Source organism: Artemia sp. Qi Xiang Cuo, chromosome 18 (assembly GCF_049724085.1).
Source record: "Artemia sp. Qi Xiang Cuo chromosome 18, ASM4972408v1, whole genome shotgun sequence".
NCBI classification, from domain to species: domain Eukaryota; kingdom Metazoa; phylum Arthropoda; class Branchiopoda; order Anostraca; family Artemiidae; genus Artemia; species Artemia sp. Qi Xiang Cuo.
In genome coordinates, this window is record NC_142811.1 from 48,113,304 (window position 1) to 48,123,503 (window position 10,200).

A 10,200-nucleotide genomic window follows, 5' to 3' on the forward strand; every position below is an offset into this window, starting at 1 on the left:
TTTAATTTAATAAAGGATCGTGTTATTTTAGCATTGCTCAACAAAAAAGTTAGTAAAACAAAAAAAAAAATTTGCTGCTCCCTGACTTAAAAATAAAGAAAAATACAATAGTTATGATTTTGCTTAACTAAAATATTTCAGAAGGGATTTGCAATGGAACCCGTCTTACTGTTACTGAATTATGTAACAACATAATCAAGGCGAATATAATTACGTGGAAAAAATCCGGAAACAAAGTTCTTATTTCTCAAGTTACGCTCCACTCCAGTTAAGGTAAACTTGGATGTACTGTTCAACGAAGTTAATTTCAAATTCGACCTTTATTTCCAGTGCCGATACAAAAATCGTAAGGCCAAGCTTTCGAATTTGCTGGTATCGACCTCCGTACTTCTGTTTTTAATTATGGTATTTAATACATGGCATTTTTTCGTTTTAAAAGGCAACTTAGCTTAAAAGTTTTGCCTACCAACTGAAAATGAACGACGAACATATAATGCTGTATTTCTGGAAAAAAATTCATATAAATTACATCAGCAAATTACATCATTTTTCCAGGTTTTGAATCTTTTTTTGTATTTATGACGCATGCAAAATTATACGAAATGATGGATGCCTCCGAATAGCTAAAGTAAAACGTATGGAACAAGTAACAGCGAGAATCCCATTGAATTGCAAACGAAAACTTTGCACAACCTAACCAGCGGTTAGAAGACAATCTGAGCAGCTAAAGCTAAATACAAGTAAAACTATCTGAAGTAATGATGAATCAAAATGAAGCACAACGAGATCTGTCATTAGGAGACATGCGACAACAAGCATCACAATGATTCTTGTGATGGTTGTTGTCGCATGTTTGTCCAACTTGAGATCTATCTAGATTATTTTTTCAAACCAGAAAATCCCAATGCGTCAGTTAAAAAAAAAATATGGAGTCATTCTCGAAAAAAAAATACATTGACTTACATACAAACATACACGATTACTTGCTTAAAGCGAGTAGGTGATGTGATGCTTGATGAAGCATGGCTCCTAACCACTGATCTCGCTGTGCTTCATTTTCGTTCATTATTACCTCAGATATTTTTCCATGCCTTTTGCTCTTGCTGTTCGGATCCGTTCATCCTCTTGTGTAATTTTGCATGACGTCACTAATACAAAATATTTTTTTTTTCAGCTTTTTCCCTATAAGTTTATTTTTGCTTTAACTACGTTGTTACATAATTCATTAACTCCTATCTCCTATCTGCTCCTATCTGCAAAAATGTGGAATTTGGTATTTTTTGCCAGAAGAAAGATCACGGATGCGTGTTTATTATTTTTTTTTTCCGGTTAAATAAAGGATCAATCATAAATGATTTACATAAAAAATTGATCCTGTAAATGGGAATTTCATAAGTGTCATTGATATCATGGTTTTATTATAGCTGAATTAAAAACTAAAAGAAATCGACCTCGGGTGGCCTGAATCACCAACCTTAAAGTTAACGGTCAATTGTGCTAGCCACTTGCACCACAACGTCATTAATTAAAATTTTAAAATTAACAATATGATAAATAAAGGATGGATACAGTTCATTATAAATTGGGACTACATAAGCTTCATCGGATATAGCTGAAGCCTAGTAAAGAACAAACCACGGCACATAGTAAATAAAAGTTAACATAGTACAAGCATAACCACATGCTATTTTAATTAAGAAATAGTATGTGTTAATCCATGTAATAGCATGTGGCAAATATATTAGCTTGAAAATCAAGAAAAGTGGCAGCTACTCCAGTATTGTGCCTAAACGGCATCTTTTTTTCTCTTTTTTTTTTCTTTTCCACAGATAGCTTGACACTGGAACATCGTAGAGTGTTGTTCAATAGCTCATTTTAAAGGCAATTGCTAGATATAGGGCCATTTCTAATATAAAAAATACATTTCTAAATCAAAATTATTTTTTTTTTACGAAAAACTTCATTTTTCATGAACAATATTGGTCAATGACGTCATAATCGTAGGTTGTAGTACATAGAGGCTCGATCATTGGATAAAGCTGAAACCTAGTAAAGGGCAATTATGCAGCGGTACCATTTTATATATTGGACTCAGTTAGCTGTCTGATAAACGGCATCTTTATTTGACGATATTTTTCATAAACGACACCCTTTTCTATTTTTTTTTCTTTTCCACAGATAGCTTGGTACTGGAACTTCGTAGAGAGTTGTTCAATGGCTCATTTTAAAGGAAATTGATGGGGTTAAAAACATTATGTAATGAAACAATATTTTAAAAAACAATCAATTTTTCGGCTAAAAACTACATTTTTATGGCCAATCTTGACCAATTACGTAATAATCGTAGGTTGTAGCCCGGTTGTCTCTTACTATGCCAATTCAGAAAACTCAACAGGCTTTTTCCTGTTTGTAATTTCACATTTACATCAAGGAAGGTTATATTAAAGAATGAACTTTATCCCGTAACAGTGGAAGTATCAACAAGAGCCCATAGTAAGTAATTATATAAAATATTGTATGGTCATAGTTTTATTAAAACTATGACGTGAATAGGAAAACACTACATTATGACGTTACCTTTGACGACATTGGTTATGACGTTATAACTATGACTTAAATAGAAAAACACTACATTAAGACGTTACCTCTGACTCAGTTATCTCTAATGACATTGGTTATGACGTCACGATAAAAGGTTGAAATCCGAGGTCAGAAAGGTTGAGATGGCTAGGGCACGTTCTGCAGATGAAGGGTGACCGATTGCTTAGGACCGTCCTTTTCGGCCAACCGTTTTGGGCTAAAAGGAAGGTGGGTCGTCAGCGGGTGGGGTGGGAGGATGTCGTAAAGAAAGATTTAAACGAAATTGGAACTTCCTGTGAGGGTGTAAAGAGGGAGACTTTGATAAGATTGGGATGGAAGAGAAGCTTGTGTAGGTATGTTGGCCTCAGGCTGCTTGTTGCTGTGGTGAGCTTATAGTAGTAGTAGCAGTAATAGTATCTAGACTTGTTTGTTAAGTCTACCTGTTTTAAGAGGCAAATGTGTGCCTCTCAGAGCCTCTATCTTCAATGGCTCAAGCTGGTCTCTTCAACAGCTCTTAGAGTATGACGTCTATTGTAAAAAAACGTCATTAATTATCTTTTCATTGCCTTAAGCCATTAAACAAAAAGTTAATTGGATTTGTGGAAAAGTTCAAAATGAAAACTAAGTAAGCACAACTATATTTTATTGCTCTTTAGGGTCAGATTTAAGTATTTATCCTTTATAAATCAGTCACAACCAAAGCAAAACCTCTGTTCAAGCTCATTATCAGCTTGATAATATGTTTTTTATGATAATATCACTGTGACAGCAATTGTACTTGGTTTATATACAAAATGAAGGTTTGTGTCAGTATAGTGATATTAGTTTCCTTTTTTGGCATATTGCAAATCGCTTCTACAGAGTGACTCGAACTTCAATCCTCCCACACTGGGGTGAGAGCTTGTAGCCACTTTGCTGTGGTAACTATTTGTTAATGATGTATTATCATGTTTGACGTTATTATCAAATTCTCTGGAACTAATAGCAATGTGTATAGCAAAAATATTGCAGTTTATTTGTAATCAACTGACCAAAAAGCAATAGGTTAATACTACTGCTGCTAGTAGTACTATCGCTATTCAATGCTATTACTAGTAATAAGTAGGGGAAGACCTTATACTCCAGGACAAGATTTAATGTCCTTGGTAAAAGCCTTTTTTCTAGACCAATCAGAGGGCTAGAATCTGTGGACGAACAAGACCACATCCTCTTTCTAAACCAATTACAGAACTAGAAATACTAATGGGTGTAACGCAAGTAATATAATGAATGATTATCAGTATAGTTGTTATTAATGTGAGAATAGAATTCAAGGAGTGAGAACACTTTGATTATACTCGCTTATTTATTTGGCAAGATATATATTTGCAGTAATGAGTGGGATGTTTACATTATTAGAAGTTGACAGTGGAGCTGGTAGCAGCAGCATTTATACAACAGCACCAAACAATACGGTAGAAATCACAAGAGGATCCAGGCTTTGTCTCGAGTGGGAAGAAGTATATGCAAGATACGTGTTATCATTGAGCAAATTTAAATTGGAGAACCAATTATGCTTCGCTGCGAAAGTCGATATAGTACATATACATAGACTTCACAGTGCTTTAAATGCAATATTGAAGTATATATAGGACAATAAGTTATATCAGTAATTGTATATGTGTAATGTATATTGTTGTTGTAATTATGATCACGCCCAATAAAATTGTTTCGAAATCGAAAATGTTCCTTTCTTTTTTGTTAGATTTTTTAGATTATCGAATATTCTTGAAGTAGAACGAATCGTGGTTAGTCTAGAATCAGGAGTGAGGGTGTTAGGATTGGAAAATGAATTAATTTGAGAAAGAGAGAATTAGGTCAAATCTTGTGATTATGGAAAAACATTTGATTCTGGATGACGATTTTCTCGAGTTATCCCTTCAACGGAAGATATTTTCTCAGGGAACACTTGACAATATAATGAAAACTGATTATCTCCCATTGGACTATTGTATGAAGCTTTTACGACGTGACTCAAATGCTTTTAGTCAATTTATTGATATATTAATTGAAACAAAGCAGAATAATATCGTGGATATACTTTTGAAAATATTGCCATAGATTCTTTTTAGATGATTCTCCCTTCGAAACAGGTTATGTAACGTCACAGAGTTACTCCTCTCTCTGTCTCTCCTATCCCCCCTCTGAATTTATTGAACATGGGTCAGTTTCTTTTTAGCTGTGAGAGAGTTGACATCGGAAACCAAAAAATGTTCTATACATGTCCACTATGTATGCACACTCTTGACAGTTGGTCCTCATGTGATAATTGTACAAACATTGATGAGTATAAGGAAAAGTACAGATTATACAATTCCTCTAAATTACAAAGAGGCTATGTAGTACAAATTAAAGACTGTAATTCATATCTTGAAGAGATTTGCGACTTTCAACCTAGAGGCCAACTATACTCCAATTGTCATTATGACGAGTGTGATCAGTGGGAGTATACTTATCCTGGTATGATTGGAAAGAACCCTATACGGGATTTTAGTTTATTTCTAATAGACTGGTATCGTCGTGGTTTTAAATTATTTTGGGAGCAAGAATCAGGTCTACGATTCAACTGTTGGGGTAACAAGACAATTTGGTTTCTACGTCATCGTTGTGAATAGTGGCTACTATGATTATAAACCTAGTGATTTTTATTTGGTTGTTACAGAATGTGATTCACCATTTGAAAACACTGTATGGGATATTGCTTCAAATAGACAAATTGAAACATGTGAATTTCGCAATATGAATGCAAATAGTATCATTGACTATACAAAGAGATATAACAAGAATGAAGTTACATTGTACTGTAGAAAATGTGACCATGACTTTGCAGCCAATCCAGATCAATATACAGTAAATTCAAATAATCTACCAGCATTAGTGGTTTTCGACAGTTGCCTATACACCGAAGAAGAAATCTAAAGTGAAGAACAAAGACATTGTTGTGTATATACATTTTTTATTAATAAACAAAATCACATACATTTTTTAAGCACTTTACTCGTAAGGCACTAAAATCAATACTATACAGGCCTGAGAGGATATTTTACACCATAAAGTCGTTCAGACGTGGATTTTCTACGTAAATGTTGAGAAACTGCTTGTAAGTATAACCGCGACATCTGAAGACGAAATATAGTAGCGCATGGAAACCGCATCTTTTAGTCGTCAGATCCTGCACTCTCTCCCGATTTTGAATAATAGTTTTCCCACTGCTTTCAATATAGTTGTTGATGTGTGGAGTGTAGAATGTATAGGGTAGGCCGAGAGGGTCAAAAAATTCAATCGTCTTCATTGTTTGAAAGATGCACAGCCAATGGCCGGTATTCACAGTCGATGGACTGCTATTAATAATGATTAGGGTATTGTTTGCACTTTGAATTTATCCAAGGAAGTCCGAGGGTAGACAATAGGATCTATATTTGAACATGCAGGGGTCCATATTAAATACACTGATTATTTGACTAGTGTTCATGGTGCAAGGTCTAGTAGAACACTGCCTTCGGGAGTAATTTACCGATAGGTTTCAAATTGATTTAACGAAATTAGTGCGATACTCTTAGGTAATGGGTCGGCGAATTTACACTCTAAACGCACACTCCCCGTTCGTACTATACTCATATCTTGAGTGCCAGACAGGTCTAGTACAATGATATCATGTGTTTTAGCGAACATTTCTTTGGTTATACCATTTTCAAATAGTTGTGAATCATGATCTAGGGTTTTCATTGTCAACTCATACGATGTCCTATAGGATTTATCAAAAGATAGATTGTTGAGCGGTATTCTATTACTTTACATACAAGAGAAGAAAGGCCAAATAGCTTAGATTTATATGTGCTTCTAGTCCATGAAAATATTGCGCTAGCACTTTTTACAAATGTCAGTGCTAATTTTGATGGAATTTTGCCTTTGATAAAGGAAGAGTCAGTGAATGTGCGCGAGCCTGTGGCAATATGACGTTGATTGGTGATTGTATGAGGAACAAGTAGTTTAATATTATTTCCACTGGCTCTCAGTTTTCCACTGCCAAAGCAACAGAACTCATAAACTCCTGCTTTCGTACATATAGTATTGCCGAGGTGAGAGAGAGAGTTACATCAGGATTGGCAGGAAGTTCCTTTCGTAAAACGAAATTGGATGGAGCAAGCATCAATTTTATATTATTACTCTTTATCTGTTTTCGAAAAATCCGGGGTCTTACTTGGTTTGAAAGGGATAGTCTAACCCCATTCAGACCATCTCCTGAAAATAGCTTATTTTCAATGTGTATAAAAAACCCTATTTTTAAAAACGTCAAAAATTGGATTAATAGCAACCTATATTTTCTAATCATTTAAAACATAAGCATTAAAATAAATAATAAAAAAACACACTTATTGTAGTAGAAGCAATAACGCTATCTTTGTGTGTATAGTGACATTTGGTTAATTCACTGTTCCCCACCCTAACCACTCTATACATCCTGAGAGTTTCAATTTAATTGCTACCTAAAATGTATTACTGAACTAACATATTTACAATCTAAACGGGAAATACTAGGTTCTGATATTTTTCAGAAGTCCCTGAAAAATTTCATCTTAATAATCTTTATCTGTTTTTGAAAAATCGAGGATCTTGCTTGGTTTGAACGGGGTAGTCTAACCCTTTCAGACCATCTCCGGAAAATAGTTTATTTTCAAAGGGTATAAACCATAGTTTCATCTTAATGTACTCAAAATGAAAAGCAATTACCATGTGAAAATATTTATCATAAGCAAAACAATCTGTTTACCATGGTGATTAAATCAGCCTGAAGTATTACTGTCAAAGGATTGTGTTTTCTTTCTGTTGGGAGAATAAACCGCTAGCGGAAATATCAGTAATAAACTCACATTAAGTGCTTCCTGTGTGGTCATCAACTTTATTGCTAGTTTGCTTTCTTCTTCTATACAGGGTCTTGTATTCTCGCCATGAATATAAGACGTAGAACGCGGGGTGTATTTAATTATTAAAGGACGTATCTGATTCTCATCCTCAATCCAGGGCTTCTTCTTTTCGGGGGGAGTTACGCATTATTCAAAATTATCCTGAAAAAGAAATTAAATTAAATTATGTTTTTTTTGTTTTTTTTGTAGTGAAAAAAAAAACTCGCCCTCCTCCCCCTTTACACAGCCCCTCTCCATTTTCTATATTAATAAAACTCGTATAAGAAATTTCCCCGTTGTTTCTACTTATTGTTTATGATGGAAAGGCAGTGTGGTCTTCGTCACTATTTACGTCTAGTTTATGGGGAGCAGTTGACCTATGATTTCTTTTATTTTATTAGTTTAGACAAAAATACGCTCATATTATCAATCAACAAAAATTTTTAGAATCTTACAGAATTGAAAATCTTATTCCTAAATGTTTTCTGAGACAAAAAAGAAACTATAATATAACATAAAATCATGCAGATATTATAGAAATTATGTATAACTTTCATAATGCTATAAGCTCTAGAAACAAGGGGTATTTAGATGTAAATGTTTGTTAACACAGTTCCAGCATATAGGCTTCAAATAGATAGAAGAAGCTCGTTAACACACACCCTCAGCTTATAGGCCTAAAATTTATACCAAACGACATTTTCAAAAGCTAGCCTAGTATAAATAAATTAATGCTAGCTGGGTTACATTTAACATAGACTTCATGCAATCCCATCCCTCTAATGTGCAAACATATACCCTGAATTGGAATATATAGGGGGGGGGCTAAAATTCATTTCCGACAAAAAATGAATATTATATTTCGACGCCATTTCAAAAAGCTAGTCTAATAGAAAATTAATGTGATCAGAGAAAAATACTAGCTGACTTACACTTAACATAGACTTCATGCAACTCCATCCCCCTAATGTTCAAATATATACCCTGAACTGGAATATATATTGGATGGTGGGCTAAAAAGGGACATCGAGTGGTATATCCACATTATTCGTAAGACAGTAATATGATTTGGTAAAAATTTACCATGCAAAACTCTCAATTAATTATTTATAAACAGAACTTACGTTATAAATTTGCGTTGCAATAACATCAAGATGATCTAAGCATGATCAATATATACAACACCCCACATACCATAGCAAATAAAACGGTATTTTGTTTTCGACATAGAAATTACGTAAATTCAAACAAACTCCTCCAGAAAGTCTGGTCTGATGATTTCATATGTCCTGGTCGTAATGCAACTCCCTGAATGGTTTAGAAAGAGGATGCGGTCTTGTTCGTCCACGGATTCTAGCCCTCTAATTGGTCTAAAAAAACGGCTTTTGCCAAGGACATTAAATCTCGTCCTGGAGTATAAGTTTTCCCCCTACTGTAATATCAATACTACTACTGTGCCTGCTATTACAACTATGCCTAAGGGTATAAATTTTCAAGAATAATAATTATAAGCGAATTATAGCACATGGTGAAATAAATAATCATATGCTTTATTTCAGGCTCGAACTCATGACCCTACGATTATAAAACTTAGGTTCTACCAACTGAGTCACCGAGGCTTTTATATTATGAAAGATTATTCACTTTGAAACAATATTGAAAAACAGCAAGCTTGCGTGGGTGAAATTCCATAAAAAATTTTCACAGTACATTATAATATAAGGGGGAGGGGGTTGGAATGCATAGCTTAGTCAATAGAGTTTTAACAAAAAATTTGATTGACCATCTCAAAATTTCGATTGAATACGTTTGGGGAAAAGAGGGTGTGTGGAAGGGGGGGGGGGAGATACCCTCTTTTAACTTTTGACTCTTAAAAAGGTAACTAAGAATTTTCAATTTTCAATCAAATTAGCCACCTAATACGTTTATATGACCGCTCCTTACATAAAAACCTCAAATGCCCCCGGTACATAACACTTGCCCACTGGCTCTGGAGGCTTATATCAAACCCGGAGTTTTTATTTTATTTTATCCTCAAACTATTTTGAACAAAATAGTTATCTTAAAATTTTGATTGGATGCATTTGGGGAAAAAAGGGCCTTGGGGGGAGGGGCTTGTGTCCCTCCGGTCACTTTTGACTCTTGAAAATGACACTAGAAATTCTGATTTGCAATCGAATGAGCCCCCTTTGAAGTTTATGCTTTAATCCTTTCCAAAGGAGCCTTATATGCCCCGGGGGCATAACTTACAACACTTGCCCTAGATTCTGGGGAGAGGGATGTGTTATCCCTCGAGTTTTTGCTATATGATTTCTGGTCAATTTTGAACAAAATGGCTATTTAAATAATTTGATCGGAAGCAGTTGGGAAAAAGAGGGCTGGGGGGGGGGGCTAGTCCGGATCACTTTTTACTCTTAAAAAGGGAACTAGAACCTTGAGTTTTTAATCAATTGAGTCCTCTCCGAAGTTTATGCTGCCACCTCTTGAATAAAACCCTATATATCCCGGGGCACAAGTTACAACCCTTAGTTCCCCCGTAGTCTGGGGGGAGGGATGTATATTGACCACGAAATTTTGTTATTTGATTTTTAGACTATTTCAAAGAAAATGGTTATCTCAAATCTATTGGATTCATTTAAGGAAAAGAGGGTTAGAAAGGGGGCGGTTAGATGACCTT